This window comes from Drosophila biarmipes, chromosome 3R (genome assembly GCF_025231255.1).
Source record: "Drosophila biarmipes strain raj3 chromosome 3R, RU_DBia_V1.1, whole genome shotgun sequence".
Classification (NCBI taxonomy): Eukaryota; Metazoa; Arthropoda; class Insecta; order Diptera; family Drosophilidae; genus Drosophila; species Drosophila biarmipes.
Window position 1 is genome coordinate 29265808 of NC_066616.1, and position 26463 is coordinate 29292270.

The 26463-nt window shown below is 40.4% G+C and overlaps 1 protein-coding gene across 4 annotated transcripts in view; it reads left to right on the plus strand.

The window, feature by feature from the left end:
- Window positions 1-26463, plus strand: part of LOC108025458 (SLIT and NTRK-like protein 1) — a 45422-nt gene that overhangs the window by 14159 nt on the left and 4800 nt on the right. For 2 of the 4 annotated variants that reach the window (XM_017095959.3, XM_050888375.1), the window contains one exon: window positions 13824-13888. The exons of the other annotated variants lie outside the window; for them this stretch is intronic. The gene's annotated coding sequence lies outside the window, so the exon portion shown is untranslated. The remainder of the gene's footprint in view (window positions 1-13823; window positions 13889-26463) is intronic. 4 annotated transcript variants of the gene reach the window in all.

Consider the following 26463-nt stretch of genomic DNA (forward strand, 5'->3'; position numbering starts at 1 on the left):
CTCAACCCACTGCAGGCCCCTTGGCTCGACAAACATTTAGTCAGATTCTGATTCAGCGGCGGCAGCTGAATGACGACGAATTTTGAATACGAATTTCATTATACGCAGCACTCAATTATTCAGTAATCAAGCTAGGTCAAAAACGGGGCGAAGAGGACGTGATTAAGCCCAGAGTTTCTGCACAGGAAAAAAACTGTCCTTTTCCATTGTTTTCCTACGTTATAATATATAAGATATCATCAATATCTCCTAAAATATTCCTTGGGGTTATAGGCTAAGATAGTAAATAGTAACCACACAGAAACAAAGCGGGTCTACATCAATTTGATATGCGCAAGGTAAGTTTCTGTTTTTTAGACACATATCCTATAGGGTACATTTTTTATATCCCTTAAAAGTATCTATATCTTAAAATATATAGATATTTTCTCAATGAGGGGCAAATTTCAGTTCTCAAAATATTTAACAAATAAAAATATACCTAGTTAAACTGTTTCTTATAAGAGATACCCTTTGTTACAATCATTCCAAATGGGAGTAATTTTTTTTCAGTGCACTCATTCTGCTTCTATTGTTTTGGTTGCTGTTTGTCTGGGCCCTATTTGAACAAATTCACTGCAGTTTTATACAGTTACACGCCCTTTAAAACCAGACGGCTCTTCCCTGCCCAACCAACAGCTAATTAACAAGGTCCAAATCGGTTGGGGGGGTCGACTCATGGCCAAAAGGGGCCTGGGCTTAGGGCTTTTGGAGTGCAAAAAGGTGGCTCACAAATTGCCAATTGGTCTGAATTTTCGATGAAGCTGTTTTGTTATTCTTGTTGTTTCCTTTGAGCAGTGCGACTTCATCAAGCACCTCCCAAGCCCCCTCTCAAGCCCCACCCATGTTAGTTGGCAGCTAGTCGCTGCTGGCTGCTGGTAATTATAATTATGCATGTGTAAATTCATTAATTATGCAGGCCAAAGTTCGCTGGGAGGGCAATTTGCCGCAGCAGGGAAAAGGAGGGGAGGGGTAGCGGCGGAAGTTGGTGGATATAGCAGAGTGGTTTTATGTCAGCCAGTTGGTGATGAATTGTAGTTGATTTGGCCTCCTTCAATGCGGGGGAATTGGTTGTCAAGGGCTGAGCAAAAGTCGAGAAAAATAAATGGCATGATATCAATAAGGTTTATTTTGGCTTTAGCATGTCGAAGAGATTGATGGGTTGCAATTAAAATCAATGAAAGTTACAATAAAGTCCTAGAACTTTTAAAACTTTAAATTTATAACAATATGTGCTGTAAAATAAAAATACAAATAAATTCTATCACATAAATATTTTAGGCAAACTTAAAACCCAAACCCTTATGGTATTTTAATTAAAAATATTTTTTTTGTTTCAAAATCTTATAGAAACGAAACAAATATTTCCCAAGCAAACTGAAATTTAATAACCTAAGACAATATTTTCCGTAAGGTTCCTCAACTATTTCACTTTATTGCTTCACCCACATTTATAAATTTATGTATTTTCCTATGGCTTCCAAATTCTGCTAGACAATTTCCCTTTTGAACCAGACCTCTCTATCATCCCCAGCCTCTGTGTCCAATTTCCATTCCATTTCATTTGAAAGTTTGCATATTCAAGCCCAAAACTAATTTCAGGAGTCACTGCTAACTGAAAAGAAGTTGTCAACTCTCTGGCCGCCACCACAGGTATGGGAAACAGCACCAGGAGCTGCGTCCAGAGCTCCCAGTTTTCCATCTGGCTTTTCTTCTGGGCCTGCTTCTTTATGCTGTTTCGCCTCGCTTTGCCTCCTTCTTTTCCCCGGCTTTTTGGGTTGACACATTGCCTTGTCGCCCGTCAGTTGGCCGAGTTTTCCGCAACAGAAATAATATATAAGCAGAATGCTTAAATAAGCTCAAGCCAGACAAGGGAGCAAACGAGGGGGCCAGGGGAGGTGGCGACAACAGTAAAAGCAAATTTCCCACCCCCTTGTCCTCGCCGCTCCTGTCTTCCATCCGAACAAGAGTGACGAATGACATTGGTAATTGGTGCTAAAAATTGTCAAATTGCAAGCGGAAAAGTCAGTCTTGTCCACAATTCACAAAAACTTTTCACCAGTTTTAAAGCTTTAAGACACACATTCATATAGATCTACCAGGATTTGCATGTATTTGCAAATGTATATAAATGTAGTTAGCGAGAGAGTGCAAAAAGTAGTTTAAACGTCGTCTGTGGCTGAACTACATCTGTGTTAAATGCATTTAATTGTTTGTTTTTTGCGTATACCCTCTGCAAAGTGGAGAGCAATTTAACTGCGGCATATATGAGCTAGCGAAGGCTGTGCTACCTACCTGGGCACTACCTGATTACATCACCGGATGTCATCGGTCTGCAGTTATTTCGCAAAGAGAATTGGAAAACGCCTGATGAATGATTAAGCTCGGTAATGAAATATCATGATTTTACCACAGGCAGACATAAATAAAGATTTTTTTGCTCATTGAGTGGTAATTGCAGTGTCATGAAGTAAACACCATTCAATTCCACGAAATCTTTCAGTTTTGTGGGATTCCAAGTATGCAGGGAAGGAAGATTATGTAAAAGTTTAAACTAGGGTTGGTTCTTGTTGCTAATACCCATCTACATGCAAAAAATTATTTAAATCGGACCATTTATTAAAAAATTATAAGCTAAAAACGAATTAAAAGCTAGGTGGCGTGTTTGTGCAGTAAACGGCTGATTTGGTGCATGCATATCTCCGTCTCTCTCGCACTCCCTTTATCTGAGTAACGTGTATCTGATAGTATTTCTTGTTTTTGTTTTTACTAATAAATTTAAAAAACTGATGGGTAACTCCTGGTCGCTAGTTCTTCACGTTAAAACCTATTTGCCATGTTTATTATGCCGCCTGTTGATTAGCGCTACTTTCCGCCTGCGTTTGCCCTTCTGCCTCGCGCTTTATTTGCATTTCATTTATATGTTTGAAATGCTATTCTATGAACTCTCAATGATGCCAGCAATGAAAAAATCCCTAGTAATGAAATTAAATATATATGAAAAACACAAAAAAAGATGGAGTGTGCAGAACAGCACAACTGAGTGAATGAGAACAATACCGCAGAGGCGTAGTTTTAAATTACAATTTCCGCAAAGCCGCAAAACTTTTTTCCTACCTCGATTTGGGTTGGTTATGTGTTGATTTTCATGGCTTTTAACTTTAAATGCCATTGAGGTGGGTGGCTTGAGCCGGAAAAAAGGCAGGTGAATGGGGGGTGGTGCAACCGCTGTGGTCAGCTAAATGGCCACCGAAAAAAGCAGCAGAGGGTGATAGCGGGAAAGAGCTCAAAATAAAATTATACGGCAAACAGGCAAAAAGAGGAGCTAGGAATAAACAAGAAAAAATTCGAAATTGAATTGTTCCGTATTATATATTCAGGGGAGACCGGCCAACGGGGCGTATGGGTATTGTACTAGCCATTCAGTTCGCATTTCGTATCGAGTTGGCCAGATCGATGCGAGCTGGCATAAAAAATAATTGAAATGGAAGCGAAAACTGACAGGACGAAGAGTGAATGACAATGCCATTAATGGCAGGGACTTGATTTGGTTGGAGCATTTGCCCGCACATCGTCATGGCATACTTATTTGCTTAGTTAATTAATCGTATTCAATCCGCAGTATTTACAGCAAAGAGGTGTTAAAAATGCAAGCAGGTGACAAATATTTGTTGACAAATTTATTGAATAGGTTTTGAAATTTTCTAATGGTTTTCCATAATCTTTATAGCTGCCCTGAAAATAGAATGCAAATGGGTCAGCTCTTAAAATATTTTATCCGAATTTTATGGGGTGATTTAGGAGGTAATAAATAGAAAACACTGGAATCTTCCCTCTTCTGATATTTTATAATTTCCAGCAATCTAATAATCGTCATCACATAGTCAGCAATCGAAAGTTTTCCATTAATCCCACGCTAAGTTGTGATGCTTAATCACCAGCTCATCGTACACAGAGAGAATTTTTTATACTTTATAAAGGCGATTTTACTTAACTAGATTAGTTAGTCACCAAGAAGATATGATAATATTACAATTGTTGATGTTTATAAATAGGACCCAAGAAAATGTTAGGTTTTCTGTGTACCTCACCTTTCTTTTCCCACCGGCATTCAATTTCCCGAATGAGCATCAACATGCAACAACAATACCTTTACCTTTAGTTATAGCCAGCGAGCAACAACAGCAACGTAATGACCCCAAAAGCGATTCTATTAATAGTAACCGCAAGCACAGCTAACCGTAAATTATGTTCTTTAGTCCCTGCGATATATGCTTGTAGCCCTCCCCGAGCCGCCCTGCTCCCTTTTCGCTTTTTATCTGTGACAGGCGCAACATACGCCCACTTAAATGGTTAGACAAGAAAAGCAGAGCCCCCCGCTGTTGTAAAGCAATTTCTTGTATCGGCCTTTCTTTTCCATTCTTCTGGCATTTTCATCGGGCCTCTCCCTCTGGCCCACGCACATGGATCCCCATCGCATGTATGCGTCGCCGTACACTGGTGTGTGTGTCACCAAATGTCATTGACACGATTTGCTTTATGCTGCAGCTCGCTCTTCGCAACACACCGCACAAAAGCGAAACAGCAACGGCCACAACAACACAAACAGCGGGGAGGCACTGAAAAGAAAGTTATTGCTAAGCCAAATCAAGTATATAACTCTTGGAAACAATTTGACGAGCTAGAACTAGTTGGGAATTATAAAAACGCAGAAAAAAAATTGAACCCCAAAAGCGATCATTTTCCATACTCGACGAGCTAGAACAAGTTGGGAATTATAGCACCGCATAAGAGGAGAAAAAAGTAAATACTGTGCATCTTACTCACTTTTCTGTATATCCAATTTCTAAGATTCTTCTCTTTTGCTGTGTTATAATTCCCAATTAGTTTAAGCTTGGATATTTTGAAAATTAATAATGTAAATTATTGTATTGTTCATAAATTTTTTCATCATCTAGAGTACATTAAAGCTGTCAAATATATATATATATATATATATATATATTTTATATTCTATATACATTTTTTAAGTTAAAAAATTTCAAATTATTAGCATCTTTCTCTCTCAGTGTAGATGCATGTGCGGCAACGTTTACTTGGTGTTTATGTGTTCGTGCTGTGGAGCCACCTCAGCATTTTTCCACCGTCTGACTTTGTTTGTCTTGTCTTATTTCCACCTCTGCATTTCACTTGCGCCCCCTTTCATTTCGGCGCCCCTTTCATCCGCCCCACCGAAAGCGCGCGTGGGAGCGAGATGGATGGAGCGCAGATACAGCGAGCGAGAGGGAAGACCGCTGGCAACTTAGATTGTTATCAGTTTTCAAAAAAGGCGCCGACCCTACGTACAAATTCTTCTTGTTGCTGAGAGCTTTAAAAAATTATTGAACCAAATTCTGGGCCAGCGGAGCATGTTGAAAAGCGGAAAGAGCCAGCCTTCAAAGGAAAAGGGGTGGGGTTGATGGTGATGGGGAGGGATATTAATGGAACAGGTGCAAGTTCGGTTGCATAATGCGAATTTAGAGCGAATTGCCAATGGGCCCCATTAAAATGTCGCCGTCAATCAGCCAGACAGTCAGTCAGTCATTCATTCATTCACGTTGCGCATCAGCTGAGCACATTAAAAATGCATTAAAGCCAAATGTTTGATTTACATTTTGTGCCGCTCATTAGCAGATTATAGCACTTGGCCATACATGTGCTATATGTCAGGTACATATGCCATATATTATGTGTACTTGTGCACGTTCACGGGCGTAAACTCAGTTTAAACTCTCTTCAAATGTGTAAATATGCATTCCAGTAATTTTAATTTACATTGTATGGTCCGTGGTCCGAAATCAATCAGAATACCCGTTAATTATAATTGCATTCTTTGGCTTGCGCACTGCCGAGCGGTTAATGTGCCATAATTAACTGATTAAATCGAATTATTAATTTTGCACTTGTCATATGAGCATTAAATGGCACATTTATCAGTGCGAAAGGCGCTTTGCAAAAAGTTTTTCTTTAACATGTGTGTAGGGAGGTCCAAAGAAACTATTATATTTACAGGTCTTCCAAAACTCAAATATTTTATCAGCATTACAAATATTTTTGATAAATGTTCTGTTTAAAAATCCCATTTTTTTCTTAATAAAAATGTAACATATTACATTTAACCAGGCTGCAATTTTCAAACAAACTGCGTTTATGCGCATCTTTAACAATGCATGTACAACTGTTAAAGTGTAGTTGTCTGCCGACCGCTTTTCCGGGGGGACACCTAGCCCCTTCCCGCCCCCCAAAATATCCCTATTCAGTGCATATCGCATGCCGCATAAATTTATTAGAAAGAATGTTCTGCCAACTGTCAAAATGCCCGACAATCTTCCCCCACCCCGACCCCCTTCTAATCCGCTCGTGTGCAGTTTATTTGAGGAACGTGAAATGTTTTGGTCTCCTCTTCGTGTTAGACGGCCACATAGACCAACTCTCATCCCCATCCCCACTCCGATCCGCATTTCCATAACCATTCCTATTCCCACTATATAAATATATGTGAATGCTGGTGTGGGCATGCATATGGATGATTCTCTATGCTGGCACTGGGAAAAACCAGTTGGAAAGTGAGTAATCAAATTAGTTTAGTTAGTTTTTTGAGTAACCTTTACTCATGTGAATAGAGATCTAAAATATGGTTTTCGAAACGCATCCTAAAACATGTGGATTCTTATAGCATGGGTTCTTAAAAGTGCAATAAAAATGAAAAATTTTTATATGCTTTCAAAAGAATCCTGAAAATGTTGAGTGCCCAACTTTTCTTATAACAGGGTTTCCTAAAACTGTCGTATCAAATTCAAACATTTTAAAAATATCTAACATATATCTTTGTTTTTTATGCTTTCAAAAGAATCCAGAAAATGCTTCATTTTTCTTATGTCAGGGGTTTTTAAAATATAATATAAAATGAAAAACCATCATCAATATCCAGCATATTTCTTCAATAACTTAGAAAGTAATTACAATAGGCTGATGATTTTTCCGAGTGGTTTCCTATATGTAGATGGGTATATTTGTTCGTGCCGGAGCTTGCATGTTTACTCATGTATTTGCATTTCGTGTGACATAAATCACGCACCCGACACGCCGCCCAAGGCACTAAGCACAGACCATGAAGGGGTCTCTATAGCAGGGGCATGGTGTGGAGGGCAGGGAGGTGGCAAGGTGAAGGGGCAAGTCGGAGACAGTGGAGAGCGGGAGGCGGCGAAGGGTAAACCTGGGCGACACCTTCGGGGCGACATCCATGGAGCTCAATCCAGCTGAAGTTGCCCCATCCCACCGCCTGTTCCTCCGCCTCGATTTCGCCTTGCCGGCGGCAGCGGAAATGTCGCGCTGCATTTTTCAATGAGTGCGTTGATTATTCTCGACCCCCAGCCTCCTCCACTGTACCACCCAGCCCCCAGGCCATCTCCTTCGACGTCAATATCACAGGGAGAAAATGTCAAAAAAGGAAGGAAAACAAAAGGTCAAAAAAAGAAAAGCTTCAGATGGAAAAAGCATTGCGACAAGGCATGAGAAATTAATTAAGCTTCAGCAACGTTAGCATTGGGCGCGATTTCAATGCTCTGAAATTGAAAGGATGCTGGAAGGATTGGATTGTATATTATACGAATTTGATCTATTTGATAGAAAAACACAAGCTTTAAGGGATAAAGTTGAGCTTCTTTAAAATTAGATAGATTTTAAATTTATTGGTAGTAATATGTCTATAAATAATAAGACAACTTTTTTGATTATCTTCTAATTCTCTAATTTTCTAATGTTAAAAAGCATTTTTTTTTAATTCTATTAAAACGATTTTTTGAAAAGAGCATTTCAAGTCTTCCTAATGATACTTTTTCCCAAACCCTTTGGATATTGCTTGAGGTTTTCCTCGCCAAGCGCAAGAACTTTATTAATTTTACATTTTATTGTCGCTCTTTCAACTTTGTGGTCATTTTCCCTTTTGCCTGTGGCATTTCCCTTTTGCTTTTTACCAGACATTAAAGATTTTGCATTTGGCTCGTTCAATTTTCAACTGCATGATTGAGCAACGGGAAAGTAATAAGCCAATCGCCCTCAAACGTATTGATAGGAATTTTGCCCTGTGAAAGGAGTTAAGTTGCTGCAATTGGCCGGACATTGCTGTACGGAAATCCATTTAGGCATTAGCCCACAGCCGAGATTCCCGGCTAAGAGCATTATGTGGACCTTCCTCCGGCAATCGTTTGATGAGCAATTTCATGCAGATCCGACTCCATTAAGTCGTCGACTACCTTCGCAGGGCCCAAGGCAGGTGAAATTTAATTACACCACATCCCAATTGAAATGCCTGCGACAGGGATCAAGGTGGAGACGGAGACGGAAATGGAGGTAGGCGGTAGATGGTATCTGGTAAATATGGAGGCTGGGATGGCCTGTCGGTGCCATCCCATACCCCTTGCTCGTTACCCACTTCCATTTGCATTGATTTGGCCCTGGGCCTGTCGCCACTCAAAGTGTCGGATGGCACACAAACCGCACTCAGGCCGACTTGATCAAGGTTTGCGTAGGCTGGTGTACTAATATGTACATTAGGGTGGCCCTTGTGAGGGTCCACTTACGTTAATATTTAAGATCACCTTATGGTATAATCAAAAGTTGATGAGGAACAAGAGTCACTTGGGTAATGTTATCTTTTTATACAGATAAGGAGTTGATAAATATATCTTATAATGAGTTTTTCAAGGTTTGCGTAGGCTGGTGTACTATGTACATTAGGGTGATCCTTGTAGTGTGCTCCTAATGATAGTATATAATCAAAAGAGTTACTTGGGTAAAGACATCTTATAATGGCTTGATCAAGGTCTACTACTTTGCTCATTAGGGTGTCCCATATGAATAGTAATATATTATAAAACAGCTTTAGTTTAAGATGTTATTAAGGGTGGTTTTACGGAATTCAAGTTTTTGAGGGAATGTTATATTTAGAACTCATAAGGAAAACGTACGATTCCACCTATTACATACATAAGTTGTCTAATTTTAGGTAGAAGCGAAACACCACCCTAATGCTCATGCATATGCATATCTATCCAGTGCGAGTCAGTGGCTTCTTTTATGGCACACTTGAGCGGCAAATCAAATCATCGCTTAACCCCCGGGGAGGCGGCTCCACTGCCGTCATGAGTCGCTGATTCAATTAGCGCCCGAAATAGTTATCGAAATGGATATGGGAGTGGATGTGTGCCTGTGGCCGTGGCCGTAAGTGTGCGCAGAAGTGGCAATGGAACCGATGCCGGTTGCCAGTTGCCAGTTCCCAGCTGGCTTGGCCGTGTAATTGCTTATAATGTGCCCATAAATCGGTTCCGATTCGGGGATCCAGGGGGCGAAAAGGAGAAAGCATACCCTGTAGCACAGTGTTAGTGGGCCTCCATCCGAATGCGGCTGAACTTGTCCCGCAACAGATGCACAGCGCACCACTGACACGCAACTTTTCCCCTAACAACCACGACACTAGTCAGCAAGAGGAAAGTTTTTACTTCTAACTCAGATATGTAGGAATTTAGTGAGTGATTCTCTGTGTTGAATAACTGTATATGTATATAGCTCCTAAAAAACAAGGTTAAAACTATCTTTTACTTTAGATCTTTTACTTTTCGCCGAAAATCTACTACCCTGTTGCATGGTGTAATAAGCAGTGGAGAAATGGCGGAATATACAAATTCTAAAATGCATGCAAATGCTTTGCCACTGCTAATAATGGGCATTATCATGATGTTGATGCTGCTCAGCCGCCTGCCCTCCGACCTTTCCCCTCACCCCTCACCCATCCCCCCTTTCCCTGCTTAACCCCCCTTAGCCCCCTGTTAACCCTTCAGCATCCTCGCCACGCTCCGTTTGATGATGATGAAGCGAGCTCCGGCTGGGTAACTCGATAACGATTCCAGCCAGGCAGCCACTCCTTTGGCGGTTCCGGTGGGTTGGTCGTGGGGGCTGGTGGGTGGCGCTTCCAACTAAAGTATGCAGCCTGGGTGGAAACTGGGAGGGAGCAGACTGTCGCCTGGTTTGGCTTACATCCCACCCAGCCCACTCCATGGAGACTTTGTGTGACTCTGACATGCATTTCTCATGATGCGAAAATTTTGTTTCACTTGACATTTTGACATTTGACAGCTGGCGCAAAATTAACGCAACTCGCGGGGGGCGGAGGGCGTGGTGCTAAAAATGCAATAACATTCTAAGCGGGCGGTGAAACTCTACGAAATTTCCCCCGTCCTCTTTTTTTTGTGCAGCACGGCACCAACTGGCATTTTCCCACAAATTTATCATGTTCGACAAGTGGCTATGGGGTTAAGTGGGGTGCTTTTCGGGTGGTTTGTGGGAGGGTTTTTGGGTGGCGGGGAGTAAGTTGCGTGCTAAATGCTGCCAAGATGCATGGCGATGATGACTTAATTGAATGGCAGCCCGCAAGCGAAGTAATCCCCAGGGAGGGGGGAAAACGGGTGGGAGAACGAGAAGGAAATGGAAGAGGAAAGCTGATAAGGAGAGAGATTTGGCCGATGAGTTGGCAAATTTGAATTCGCCGGAATTGGATGTGTGTAGATGTATCTGCTGGTGAAGAGTACATACCCAGGGCACTTACCTTAGCCTTGTAAAATTTAAAGAAATTTCTATGCACTTTGAAAAAAAATTAAACACTAATCTCAATAATATTATCTTTAAGCTAAATAGAGCAGATATTTAAAATATATACTTACGGGTATTTACAAATTATTTATAGTAGTTCTAGTAAAATGCTATAAATTTAAAAACGTTATGTTTTCATTTCAAAACCTCTTGAAATTACTCTCAAATGTAGGCTACATTTTTGTGGCTCCTCTAGCCCTCGGGGCTTCCAATTTGATTTAATCTTTTGATAGCCAAGACTTCTGACATCGACCGCCCCCTGAAGGCCAGAACCACCCTCCTTCTACCCCCCTCAACATGTGCATTACGTTGCCTTCGGTCCACCGACAATAAATCCTTCTTCATCTCCATCTTCAACGGGTTATTGTTGATGCTTTCGGTTGTTTCTGCAGGAGCTGTTGTTGTCCTTTGTTGTGCGGTTGACGGAACACGTTGTCAGACTGTCTGTCTCTGTCCCTCACTATATGCCATCTCTCTCCGTTTCTGGCTCTGGTTATACACATGTCAGCTTCAGATATATCCATTCATTGTTGTCGGCGCCTTTCTTCCGATTCGGGCCAGAAAGGAGAGGGAAATTGTTAGGACGAGGAATCCAATTCGGCCTGATTTTGACACCCGGCCATAGGGAATTTTTGTACGGAATTAGAAGTCGGGGAAAATGAGTTTTGTTCTTCCAATCAGCTTTTTATTCCATGGAGGCATCCTGATGACAAACAGTTGGGATGTGTTCCTAACAGAAAGACGTCCTTCAGCTTCAGACTTACACACCCTACATTTTATGATAGTTTTTTTTAAAATATACTTACAAGTTTTTAAGCTCCTCAATTGAAAAATTTGTCTTTTTTTCCATCTTAAATCAATTTTTAACAATTCTTTAACAGCACTTCTTCGTAAACCGAAAATTGGAAAATTTATTTAGAAAAAATGTGCACTTTGTCATTTATCCCTTTGCCTGGATTTATGCGTGCCAGAGCTGTCACACGTAAAGACTTTAAGGCAAAAGAGTTCCGAATGGCAAATGCTAAGCTTTTCCCATTTCATAGTTGCTTTGCCTGTCACATAAAATACCATAGAAATGTGCATAAATATATCGAAGAATGCAGGACGAGCAGCAGATAAAGCAATGTGAAATACGAACGACAACGACAATTGACCCACAAATTTTAAGGCCAAAACAATTCTCGATTTTGGCCCGGTTTCCTCAGACTTCTTTATGAGAGATTGGGCCAACAAGTCGACTGGCTGGACTTGAGATAAGTTTGAGTTTTATCTTGAATAGCATCACAATAGAGGGCAGAGAAAGGGTTAGAAGGAAGGTTAACAAGATGGACAAACAGAAGAATGGACAAGACAACAAACTGCTGGGGCAGAAGTCTTCAATTCGATTCTATAGGAACAACCTTTTTGTCTGCTTTTGCCTCTCTAGATCGTTCATAAGCCCCTTTTCCTTTGATTTTCCCCTTTTCTTTTTCATTTTACAAACGAAATAACTTCAATTTCTAATAAAAGAAAATAAAAGAAGGTAAAATATAATTTAAACTCAATTTATTATAGCCTTATGATTTAAAGCCATTAAACACCTCCATCTGATTATAATGGCTGCATTCTTCCCTATAACTACACTGTATTTGTACTTATTTTTGCATAAATGAAGCTCTCACAAGCTATCCAAGTAGCGCCAAACAAACTGGTAAAAGTTCTTCAATGGCATTCAAAAATTCCCCAAAAAAAGAAGAGCAACAGTAGGCAAAGGCGCCTGGGGACTGTAGGAAAGCATTCCAATTGAAAGTCACAACAAACGAGCTGCTCTTTGGGGCCACGCCCCCTCACTAGCTGCCGCCTCCGCTCCCGACATTGTCTTTGCTGCTCATAAACTTTTTGGCTTTCGGCACGTTTTGCCATTATCCATATGCTGCTGCTGCCAAAACACCCCTCCACGCCACCGCCCATGCTCGCCAAGCATGCTTTGCATATGTGTGCAGTCGCAACCGGAAACGGAAATGAAGCACAAAAGTTCAGTGCTGACTCCTGGCAGCCATAATAGTTAACTACACATTTGTTGGCCCTCGCAGTTCCTCCACCCCCATCAGCTATTGTTTAAAGTGATTTTATGAGCCCCGAGTCCGACTCCTGACCATGATTTACCTAACCCGAGTCGAGGGTAAAAAAAAAATAAAATAAGGGCCGAGAGCTCATAATTCATGGCCGGCACTAATTGTCCATCTGTCTGTCTGCGCTACTGCCTGTGTAAAACCATAATTAAAAGCAGACAAAAGGAGGGACGACGGGCTGTTATCATCTGTTTGCAGATTTGGAGTTTTATTTTGTTTACTGCCAGCCAGAAATTGAGCTCAGGAGTCCCGAGAACTGTTGACGAAAGCGGCTTTAAATTAAGTCCTCTGTCCAGCTGATGGCATATTGCGCATACGTCATGTGGGCCACAGGCTAGGGGGTGGGTAAATCTGCTCGAGGCCGCCCCCTTTGTGCTTAGTAGCTGCCTTCCTCTTGACCAACCGAACTTTGTCACTGCTGCTGCTGCAGTTGAAGGGGTTGCCCTGAGATTTATGCTCCGAACTGGCTGAAAGCACTCGAGGTTGGGCCGTCAAAATATGACATAGCCACTGGACCATCTATCGAGGATAATAATTAAGCGGTTTGACAAGTGCCTGCCGAAAGTGGCAGGAAAATGGAAAACTGAAAATTTAAAATTGTGTGAAACTCGCTTAGAATTAAAGCTCTTAAAAAATTATTTTTAATATTAAACGAGTTTTTTTTTGTTTCTAGTAATTTATGAATCTTTGGCAAATTGTAAGCTCCTAATTAAAATTGGATAAAAATTATTAGTCACTCATGTGTTTTTTATGAACACTTATATACAATTTTTTTTTGGTTGCCTTTGTTGGCCTAGATTTAATCAGTAAATTTGTTGATCACTTTGTATGCCATTTTAATCCTTGCTTTACATTTTATTCTAATTCAGCCAACTGAATTTAAACATGAAATGCTTAATTAGTTTAAATAGTTTTCAATAAATTTCCCCAATTTACCCACTTGACATAACGCGCTAATAACTTTTGCCTCAATTATTCCCATTGCAGAAGTTTGGCGCCCAAGTGAATTGCAAACAAATCAGTGCGGCCAGCAAATAAATAAATCATTTGAGGTAAGTTTCGAATGCAGCGCGATAGTGAAAACAAGTTTAAAAAGCTGAGGGCGAAACAAAGAGCGAGAACTACAAACTGAAAGTCATTTGCAGTGCTTACCCTCGCCACATCCGCAATTTCAATTACACAACTTTTCGTGGAGCGTGGAGCATTTGCTCATTAAACCAAGGGGAATCTCCAGCACAAATGTGGAAAACTCTTAGTAAAGGCCATGTCAGACTTAATGGTTTAATTAAATGGGATTTTAACTAAAAGGGCAATGGGTTGGGGCTTAAGAAAATGGCACACAGTGGCGAAATCCGAGGGGTTTTCATAACAAACATGGCACTCCAGCGTTTGTCAGCACTGTGCGAAACTCAAGAGATCTCTAAGTTGCTCATACGCCACGTTGCCTTCGGCACTAGCTGAAAAAGATGGAGCAGCGCGACGAGCTGCAGCAGATGTTTGCCTAACCATCCGCATAGCTCAAAGGGGGGAATCCATCTACAAATTCACCCGCCGTTCCAATCCCCGGAAGATTCTCATCAAAACGAAAGCAAAATGCAATTCGAGCAATTTTCAATTTTCATTTTTAGACCCAGAGACGGATAAACCGCTCAACAAGAAGCTATGCACACAGAGAGAAAATGCCTAGACTAAATTGGGTCTTTTTATCAATAAAATATAAAAAATAATTTAACTAAGTTAAAACCAAAGGAGTACATTATAGGTGGGTTTATATCATTTAAATTGTAAAATGTTCTAGGCATATTTAAAAATGTTTTCATAGGATATACAAAATTTGTTTTTTTTTTTAATTAAATCTTAACTCTTTTAACTTTGTATTCTTTGGCACTTTTTTAAGGTGTACTTTTCTCCATTTATGTATAAAGCCCCCTTTTTAGCCCCGCTGCAAACTTGTCGCGCTCGAAAATTCCCATCATTCCTGCTGGTCTAAGGCCAATTTTTCGATTTGCCATCCTCGCGCGTTTGGCGAATTGCAGTCGGGCGTTAGGCCATGCCCCCTGACCCCCGACCCCACCCCCTTTTTCAGCAACGATCCCCTCGGGCCTTAAGCAATGCGTTAAAATCGAAAGAGGAAGGAAAAGCGAAAAACTTTGGCTAAAGATTCTTTTTGCCTCTTGCCACTTTCAAGTTTTCCATGGCCTTTTCCCCATTTTGCTTTTGGCCTCGTCTGCTTTTCCAACTTTCGCTGTTGTTGAGCGCAAAATGAAGGCATTAATGTTAGATTTTATGGATTCTTTTCGCTGCTCCTCGCATTTCTGTGAAATGGCATCGGGTTTCCCTTTCGTTTGGTGTTTTTTTTATTTATATATCTCCTGTTTCTTTGGGTGAAAATATAATCGCGAAGAGTACTTAAAACTGCGGCAAATGAAGCCGCGTTAACAACTGGCAATGAGCTTTGGGGCGTCCGTTAAGTGCATTCGAATATCCGTAAGCTACTCCGGTTAATCTTCACTTGCTTTTTTAGTTCTTAGTTCTCTTTAGACCTGATCCCTTTGACGTAGTGTAAGCTTATAGCCAGCTAGTGAGTGGAAAATGAGTAGAAATAGAGTGTGAAAATTACGGAGTTAGAATAAGATGATTTTAACCAATCTCCCTTAATTTAAATGAGTAAAATAATTTAATTTTCCTATCTTATTATTATATAAAGTCTTTAAAGTGTATTTAAAGCCACAATAAAATTGTTCTTTAGAATATTCACTAGGGCTTAAAATCAATCATATATGTAATTTTGGCGCTTAAAAGTATGCAATTAATTAAATAGAGTCGTATTTCTGAACGAATTCAATTTATCTTTGCGTTTTTAAAATATTGATGCCTACTTTTAGGCACTTAACAATTTTTAGATTATGTTACTATCCAATACTTTTGTGTTATGATTATGCAACACAGAATAACAAATGTGACTAATTTTCACTTAAACAGCTATTAAACTACAATCAACATAAAAAGCTTTCATTTAATTCATTTCCCGCAAATAGTTTTTGCTCTACGCTCTCCCCACAAATGTAAATTTCCGGAGCGAAAAATATATAGTTTGCTTGGCAAGCGATTAATATCTGACCCGGGCAACAAAACTGACAAATTCTCACAATTAGGATAGCCAGACGAGGCTTCTTTTCCCTCTTTCGCCCTGCTGTGGAAGCTTTGCAAATATTTGCTCGCAATTTTTCATATTAAACGACAGGCAGAGGGGCTGGTGGAAATAAAAATTGCAGGCGGGGCTTACAAAAACTCTGGGCCAACTGTGATCAATCTTCATGGCAGGCGGAACAGCGAGTGGGGTCGCAAAAATGGGAAACCAAGCGGAGGACAAGGCAGTTGCAACACATTTTGGAGGTCCCCAGGCTGTGCTCAGCCTGCCATGTCCTGTCCAGGAAGGGGGTGAAAGTCGAGGAGAAAGTAAATAGAAAGAAGAGGAAGATGGCAGATGGAAGATGGTAGATGGGAGATAGAAAGGAGCAGCAAACAAGCAACAGGAAGAGCAACCTTCGACCATTGGCCCCAAGCCGGGAAATTGCAACATATTTGCAATTGTCGTTAGGACGCCAAAAAGGACGAAAGGACCAGGGGAGGAGGTCTTTTGGCGGCGGGCAATTGCCCAAATGAATGAAGATGAAGTGAACCGGGCTCGGGCGGCACTTGAACTGCCTGCCAGTCGGCCACTCCTCGCCCAGGATTGATTGGCCTCCAGTTGAAGTCGCCTCGGAAGGGGTGAAAAAGTGTCACTTCGCGTTTGCCCTTCACTCCGCCCGGGACACTCTGGCTCCTCTTTTTGCCCTGAAATTAGTTGGCCTGTCAGAAACTTAACGAGGCCAACGGGCGACCAACGATGAAGACGATGATGATGGCCTGGGCCAAGTCTCGTCTCGTCTCTCGAGGGCTCGGTGCAATCAAAGTGCAACAATGGAGGAGCGGAAAAAAGTGTTTGAGAAGTGGAGAGAGATGAACTGCGTTTCAGTTCCGGAAAAACTTACTATGCTCCCTTCTTGTTTTCTTTTTAAAAACCCTCATTAAAAGGGGTGCTATAGGTGTGTTTTAGGTTACTATGCCTATCCCTGTTCATTACGGATATCTACTAAATCTAGTAATGATATTGAAAATATTTAAATAAATTTATATAACAGTAAAAATTTACCATTTCTAAAACAAAATAAATATAATGTTAAGACATTTTAAATCCTTTTATAAACATTTTTTCGTCACACAACTCAAGATATCAAGAAAATCCATTAAAATCCTTATAGAATTCCTAAGTTTTAAAATAAATCAAGTGTAAACTTGTTTTAAAGCCTTTTTTAAGCAACTTTTTACCCCCTGACCCAAATCGATTTATTTCAATTTCCTTTCCATTTATGCCAGCCCCTTTTTGATCCTCTTTTTCTGGCCCTCCCATTGTGTTAAGCAAATATTTTACGTTGGTTTTTGCCGACCCTTATTGTTGTTTTTCCGAAACTATTGCTGCTTTGTTTTGCAATAAACACTTCGTGCTCCTTTCAGCTGAGCAACTGCCCTGCCCATTGACATTACCATTACCATTACCCCTGCTGCTGGCCTGCCCGGCTGCTCTTTTCCGACCTGCGACCTCCGCCTCCGCCCTTCACCGCTTGCCAAATGACTTTGGAATAGTTTCTCTCATTTCTTTATGGTCTCAAACCATTCCCTCTGTTGCGGTTGTATACGTAGTTGCTAACCTTTGGCCTTTGCAGTCATTTGTACTACTACCACTCTCTGGGTTATTGCGATTGTGCTGTGCTTTGTCGCTTATCTGCTTTTCAGGTGCTTTGCTGCGTTCTTGCTTTTGCCTTTGCTTTTGCATTGGCTACCTTGTCATTTCACAGCCTCGGCTTTGTCGCTTATCTGTTTCCCTTATTACTATTACTTTTCCTGATCTTTGTTGTCCTCGCTTTGATGTTGTAGTGCTCTTGTTGTCCACCTTTTGACCTCACAGTAATTTAAATTGAAAAACTTCTGTTGGTTTTCTTAAATTTTGAAAACCTATCGGTGATTAACATCTTGCAGAATGTGCAACCTGTGCTGGTTTTCCCATCAACTAAAAGCTTTTAAAGGCAATGTTTAATTAATTTCATCCCAATTTCAATCTCTCCTACGTTTTACTAGCATTTTGCCCAGTTCGTTCACAGAAAAAGTGAAAAATGTTAAAAATTAATTTGCATATTTAAAAAGGAGCTGCGACCATAAAAACGCTCGTTTATTATTCAATTATATTCCAGGTTTTTTTGTAAATGTTTGTAGGAAATGCATGATAGAAAATATGGGAAAAAGAATGGTGGGTTTTCCGGAAAATCACGATGCTTTGTTTGCAATCTAACCACAGTGAAGCCACGAACGGCGTAAGTCAACAACGGCGTTGATATCCCTCATACGCCATGTTGGTCATATTCCACATACGCACTGTCTGCCGGCCTGCTTGTGTGGCTAAAACTCGTGTTGGTTTTACCGCAACAATGCACCAGCCTTTTGGCCATTTGCTGAGTCTGCTGCGCGGCCCTGAGCGAAATTACCTTGTCGCTGTGGCTAAACTAGCTACCTGTCGTTTTTGTTTAATGCACACTACCCTTAGAGCCTGAGGGTATATTCCATTACTGAGATCCGTGCAACAGGGAGATACTAGCTTTTCTAAGGACAAATATACTTTTAATCGTCTTAAAAGTTCCCTTTCTTTGATTAGGCTTACTTTAAGTACTACCGATAATTTTTTAAAATAGTTAATACAAACTCTACAAATTCTACACGAAACTAAATCTAATTGATAAATTGTAGTATATCTTATATATAAGACTTAAAAAATATTCTTATACGTTTAGCTTTTTCAAAAATATTTATTTTATAAGTATTTAACATTGACAAAAAAGTAGCAAATATAAATAAATATTTAAATGTGCATATTAAGTACAAAAATTATAAAATAAATAAATTGATTTATTCGGTTATAAGTATAACATACTGAAATATTATATAAATATTTTTAGGTATGATTTTACATCATCAAATAATAAAATATAATATTCCTTATCTCATAGTAAACTATCTAAAACATATCGCTTATAGTTATTCGTTGTTCCTGCCCTTTGCATCTCGACCAACTGTTGAGCCTAAACGCTGACCCTTCACCCCGACTGTAGCCCCAAGTCTAACCCTTCTTTCCCCCCTTCCCCTTCCCTAGACCCCTTGGCATAGTTCTTGGTCCCAAGGCGCCTGCAACTATTTATAGCCCCCACTCATCTGCCGCTCGCTGCCCACTTTCCGCTGCTCTCGAAAGCGTGCTACAGTTTTTGTAGCTTTCGCTGAGCTGCTGCCCCTTTCGCACCGCACCCCTCCCCGCCCGAGCAACCCCTTCTGGCCACTCCTTGCTAGCCACTTGTCAACTGTTGACGCTTCTTTGTTGTCTGCCTCTTGCTGCCGGCAGTTGCTCTGTCTCCCTCGCTCCCTCGCCGCCGGCTGTTGTTGCTGTTGTTCTTGCCGCTGCTGTTGATTTGCCATCTCTGTCTGCCGCCTCACGGGGCTGTCCATTTATCTGTTAAAGCACAAGGCAAACAGCAAACAGCCAACGGTAAACGGAGAGTGGGGAAGCCGAAAGGAGAGCGGAGAAAGGGGAGCCGAGAAGCAGAAAAACAGGAAGCAAGCAGCCGTGTACAGCTCTATCTCTCCACCTCTGCCTTATACACTGGAAGAAAATGCGTGGTATATTGCAGTAATATAAGATTGGGTTAATTGAAATATCCATTTAACTTTTTATCTATATTCTATATATTAAACTTTTTCGAATCTCAGAAGATTAGGAATTAAAATATTATAAAGTTTGAATCCTTACATAAAAAAAATATTTCATGAGTTCGGGGATACTCTATTAAAAAAAGGGTTTTTAGCTCTGGCCTTATTTTATTAATTATTTTTTAGTTAAGGAATGAAATTTGTAAATATATATTTAAAACTTATATCTATTAAGCAAATTTAAGTTTTCTTAATATAAACATTTTGAATACCAGAAAATAATAAATAAATTATAAAAATATTATAAAAACGGTCATATTGTATTTGAAAACATCGTTTTTCTATTATGTACTGGCTTATTAAATTTAAAATAATAATATTTATATATTATCTTAGAGTTTACAAGCATATGGAATTTAACCTTTTTATTTACCGTCTGTTTTTTTTTAATACTGATTTATTTTTTTTAAGTACACCCAATACTTATACAAATTAGTTTGTGCATGCAAGTTTATTCAACTTTTAGAAAACTTGGTGACTAAAATTTTGACATATTGTAAGGGGAAATGAACAAGCTTGGGGTGGATTTGGTTTCTAAAGAAAGATTTGGTTTCATGAAAAAGAGGTTCAACTTGCTATTTAGTTAATTGTTTTTTTGTGCCATGTAGAAAAGGACACGGGTGTGGCCTCCATGCATGGCAATCCAATTATCATACGGCCCCTCGGCGCTGCCATGGCGCCCGGCGAGTCTAATTGGAAACAAACAGCTTGGCCCTGTCTGCATGGACACACCACCCCCTACCATGCCATAACACCCACCACCCCCACCGTCCTGGCCCGAACGCCAAGAGTCCAAGTCAAAAGCCAGGCCAGTAAAAAGTCGAGCAACAAAAACAGCAGCAAAGAAAGCTGGCAAAAAACGGGATGGGTGGAGTAAGGGAAAAACGAATTTAGTAGATTTACATTTCCCCAACTCCTCGGGGTGGCCCATAGAATTTCCAATGCAAAACATTGCGAGCCCCAAAAGAAAAGCTACAGCCTTTGGCCGAGCCTGCGTTTATTTAAAATTCATTCATTTGCAGTTTTATGCCACCAAGTTGTTGCCCACCAAGGGTGTGGTAAATACAACAAAAAATACAAAAAATGGATGGGAAAAATAACGAAACACATTTCCCGTCAACGATGAAATCGAAAATATTGAATTGAAAAGCCAAACTCGATGTCACAGACTCCCATTCCGCCCAGAAAAAACGTTTATACATTTTTAGGTTTTTTCTCCCCTGTTTCAGTTTGGGCCACAACATAAAGTTGATCGACCAAAAAGCGAGGAAAGCGGGACAAAGAACGCGTTGAAAAGTTTTCCATTCCGAAGGGATGGTCAGCGAGGGGGGTGGAGGGGCTGGAAAATCGGGTGGGACAGATTCAATGAAGCAAAGCGTGTGCCTTGCAGCTTTATTCGCGGTTTTGTTTCCGCGAAAAGTGTTTCACAAATTGGATTGATCCCGAAAGTGAAAGCGGAAAAAGGAAACAAAAGCAAAGGTTGCTCGTGTTAAGTGGAAAGTGAAAAGCGAAAAGTTGATGCAGCCACAAAAACGTACTTAGAAGTGATTAAAGAACATTATTTCGCTGGCTGCATAAATATCGAGAGTTTCCTCTGGCAAGGAGAATAAATTGTTTGCCTTGGCAAAACCAAAAGCCAAGCTCTTTAATTTTAAATGAAAATATTTGCCAAACAGATGAGAATTTAGATTCCAACCACAAATATTTCATACATAAATGTAGATTTAATCTGTTCGTTGCCAAGGATATTCATGGCTTATTTATTTTTATTTGCTAACTAAAACCTGTCAAAATTTAATTCGATTTAGCACAATAATATTTTCCTAATAAAATGCACCTACTCTCTCCTCTTTTATAAAATTAGTATAATTTAATTATGTTGGCACTTTAAACAGAGTGTGTATTTCTTGAAACTAAACTGCCAATTTCTCTTTAATAAACTGCCCTTGAGCAATAAATTCTGGTGTTTATTATGGCACTTGCCCATAAACACTATTTGCATTTTATTGGCAGTATATAAATGTAAGCATTAAACACATTTTCACATCGTTTGAAAAGTCAAAGCCCTTTGAGTTCCCGGAAATAAGTCGAACAAAAAGCGTTATGAATTCAGGGCTTTACACTAGCCGTCGTGGTTTTTGCGCCACTCCTCCAGTTGACAAACAAAAAACCAAAACTATGAAACTACGCAAACCAGCCCCAAAAAATATGCAAACGAAAACTTTGTCGCAGAAAGGCTGAGAAAAAAATGGAGAGGAAAAACAAAACAAGGGAAAACACAAATGGGAAAACAAGTACGTCATAGGGGCGTGGCAGGGGTGGGCGCTTTGCGATTCCAATGCGACCGCTTTTAATGCAATTTGTAAGTGTCGTGCGAGTTGGGCGCGTTTTAGACGCGTTTCGAGCGCGACTTGCCCGCGACTTGGCCTGCATAAATTTGCAAAACAAAAGAGAGGGGTGGGGGGTGGACGGCCAGGCCCTATTCGTAATTGTCGCCGACCCACTCCCCCTATCTCCCCACATTCCCTCTATGCACTGAAAGAAACATTTGCTTTTTTACCGGTACTAAAACCTGAAAATAAGATAACTAATTTTTTAAATGTATCTTCAAGTTCAAATATACCCTTATTGAGACTTAAAATGAGCTATACTACATCAGAAAAAAGTATCATTTAATAATATAATAATAACATAATTGGCTTTGCAAAAATATCAAATAAGACATCTACTAGTACATCTATGACTAAAGGTATCTTTGAAAGTCATGAACCATATGAAATAATTATGATTCAAAAAGTATTCAAATAATAAAGAAAATGAAATTATGTAGATGTGCATATATTATAGTTTAAATGTACAGAATGCTAAACTTAAAAATTTTTATTCCCAATTTTCTTAAGTTTTCCCATTTTGTATTATATCTTTTTTTTAAGTGTACCCTTACTTCCCCCAGCATTCGATGGATTTTTGACAGCAATCCTTGTTAGGAGGGCGAAAAAGGGCTCTACTGTTGCTATAAATGCTGTTCGAAAACGGATTGCAAATGCCGCTTGCGTTTTCGTTGTTGTTGCTCTGGCTGTGTGTAGCTCTTGTTGGCAACACGTGCAATTTTCTGCCTGGTTATATGCACTTGGCCAAGTGTTGGCAACGTGTTTCGGGTATTTTTGCATCTGCATCTCCATCGATGTGTTCGTTGGGTGAAGAAGTGTGTGCTTGTGTATCTCGTTTTGCGTTTTATTCCAATTACCAATTTGAATGGGATTTTCGTTTTAAAGCTGGACTTTAAGGAATAAAACTCTTAAAGCTTTAATCGAAATGAAGAAAATCTTTCTCAGGGGTTTAGTTGGCTTTAAAAATAGATTATTTGTCAATATCCTGACATAATATTAACAAATGAACCCCTTGATGTATTTAAGACAGGCTAAGAATACAGCTTAGGTAGCAAGTGAAGCTTCCTCTGAAATTACCTTATGCCAGCTTGCAAAACACGTGCTTGCCACAGGTTTATGCCATTATGCCTTGGCTTAACCCCTCTTTGCTTTTCCGCCTTCGAACCCACTCACCTAATGACCTTTCCCAGCCACGCCCCCTTACCTTGCCCGCCCTCAACTGGTTAACCACATCATAAACCTGGAGGTGGCTCCACCGCTCCGCCGCCCCCTTTGCCATATTGCCATTTTGCCCGGTGGTGCATGAGTGTGTCTTTAAAAGACCACAAAGCCACAATTCACACTCTTGGCCAACTTTCACATTTCCCCCGCAGTTTTCCCGTTTGGCGTGTGAAAAACTTTGCAGACTTCGCAGCTCCCACAGAAGGAAGAGGGAGCAGCTCCACTTACTTGGCCATTGAAGTGCAATTAGCTGTCTGCTAATTACATAGTCTCTGACCAAGACGCGTGGCGGGGCGGGAGTCCTGCGAGGAGGTCCTGCCACGCCCCTCTCGATCTCGCCGCCTGCCATTGTGGCTTCTGTATGCTGTCAGCCTCGTATATTTTGCACTTCGCACGGGGCGCCACTCATAATGAAATTATGAAGCCAACGTGCACCAATTTCATATTGTGGCGGGGCTGCTTGCTTCTTCAACCCTCCGCCCTTTTTTGCAGCTCCCGGTGAACTTTCCTAATTGAGTTTCATGCAGTCCTGGCTGCCAGGACAGGATAGTAAACCATGCCGGGAGCTGCAGTCGCGTTTAATTGCATTGGCGAAGGGAGCGCGGTCCTCAAAAGCCAGAAGCCCTTGCTCCTCCAGCAGCTGAGCAACCGCCAGCAGGTTGACAATGAACATGGCCAAAAGGGGACTATATATAGACGTACATAAAAACCGAGGATGGGTTGGCCCAGGGTGGTATCCCCGACAAGTGTTGCCTACTTACTCGCGTCTCGCCTCCGCGGGCAGTCAATGGGGGCATAAACAACCCTGAACAAAGCCGGCAAGATGGAAAAACAGTTTCTGCAGTAACTCAGCTATGCACTGGGGAAAATAATATAGGTCAAAACTCAGAAACCCCATTTTGCAGATTAAATATACCAGTTTAAAATCTACCTATAAAGTTAGGCCACACAAAACTGAAAACCAATGGAAAGCGAAACTATAATGTTCACTATTAATTTCATAGAGAAATACATATTTTTGACCTTTATTCTACTTAAAAATCCCATTATAATGTTATGGTCTCACTCTATATGAATTTTTCCTGTCAAAATCTGCAACTTTCGTAAACGATTTATGACTATAAAGTTTGATAACCCATATTTCACTGAAGAAAACCCTCTTCGGATAATTTCCTCCAGTCCACTGAAGTTTATTGTAGCTACGCCTCGATATAAACTTGATGTGAGATTAGTGTTTTCTCACTGGAGGCCACCGCGTTGCCTACTTAAAAAAGTGCAGGGCAACCCGCTGAAATTTATTGCCAGACCAAGAACAGTTAGTTGGCCATTTTCGGCTGCTGGCAGTTGGAGGACCCAGAGCCGGAGTTAGCGAAAAGCTTTTAAACATTTCAACATTTCTCACTCCCGCTTAATGACTGCCGGGCAGGACATTAAACGCTTGTTGGCCGCATTAGGATTTCCTCCCGTCTCCTCCCCCTACTTTCCCCCATTTGCCCAGTTGGATGCGAGTTGCAGCTGCGAAATTCACTCTGAAGAGCTTTTCATTCGCAAGTGTTGCCCGAAAGTATGCAACGAGTTGTGCCAACAATGAAATTTGACTGGCGAAACTCCCAAGGACATGCCACCCATCCCCATTCCATGCCATCCCGGTCCCCACCCCCAAAAGTGGGGGCGTGGCTCCGGCTTTCAGTGCGAAAAACGGTAAGAGCCTTGGCCACAGCATCCGATTGAGGAGAGCTGCGATAATGGAGACATTTGCTCAACAATTTTAAAGGCATCCTGAATGCCAGGGGGGTGGGCGATTATTTAATGAGAGAAGCTTAAACAAAACGTTGAGAAACTTGAGGTGGGAACGGGGCGATTAAGGTCGTTGAGCTATTCTTAAAGAGTGGTTGGTAACGGCGGAGTTATAATATAATAGGATATTTGAGGGTTCTTAATCTTAAATTAAAATATTAATTTAAGTAAATATTCATTTTTATTTCTTTACTATATATGAGAACAGGTATTAATATTTCCATGGTCCTCAATCTTGAATTTCTACGATTTTTCTTTTTTTATTAATTTTAAACTCTTTAGTTACACTATCTAATATGTCTCTTAAATTTATATTCATTTCATAAGAAAATCGCGATAAAAGGCAACCCAAACCGGAAATTGCCAATATTCCAATTGGATTTTGGCAAATGTCAAATGATGTTGATAAGGAAAATGGCGGAGATAGTCGAAAGCGAACCAAATTGGCTGTCATTAGTTGGCACGAGCTGAATTCGGGTGTAGATGTGACTTTTCTCTCTGGGATCTAGGGGAACCGCACCTCCATAACTCGTCATATCATACCATCCAGTTATGCTCTAATTAGACCATACAACCAAACCCACGCAGACACACAAAGTCAGCCACACATATGCACGCACACACCGGAGTCCACAGCTCGCACTCATCGTGCATTACAAATTGAGGGACCAGCGTTAATTCCACTCCCCCATATTCGCCATTGCTGCTCCACCTGCTCCTCCTCCTGCTCCTTCTCCTCCTGCTCCACCTGCTCCTTCTTTGTGTTGCAACTGCCAAGTGCCTGGCACTTCACCACTAACGAATTAAAGACGAGAGGGACAGAGGGGGAATTAGAGCGGGAAAAGGGGGAGCAGTTAAAAAACACGATAAAAAACGTAAAAAATATAAACAAACAGTTGGGTGTGTTAGCTTGGGAACCGAATCTTAAAATACCTTTCAAGACTAATTTAAAAGGTATACCTGATCTACAGAGAAGGAAGATAGATGAAAAGCTCTGAATGAATTATATATTGTATATTGTATTGTATTTATAGTTCTGTTTATTATCAGTTATATCTGAATATTATAATTAGTAAATTAGTGATCATAATAGATTCGAAAGGGATAGTAACAAAATGACACGCTTTTTTCGATTTTCCAAATATTATAACTATATATTTAAATCATTATTAAAAAACAAAAAAATGGAATATCTATTCCTTATTATCCCTTATTTTTACAAAGATTTATGAAACTAATCGTAAACTAATCGAAAATTCACGTCTAAGAAAAAAGCTTTTTATAAATATTTTTATGTATTGTATTTTATATTTCTTATAAGCACATCGAATCCCTTTTCCTTAACATCAATTTATCAACCAACAAAC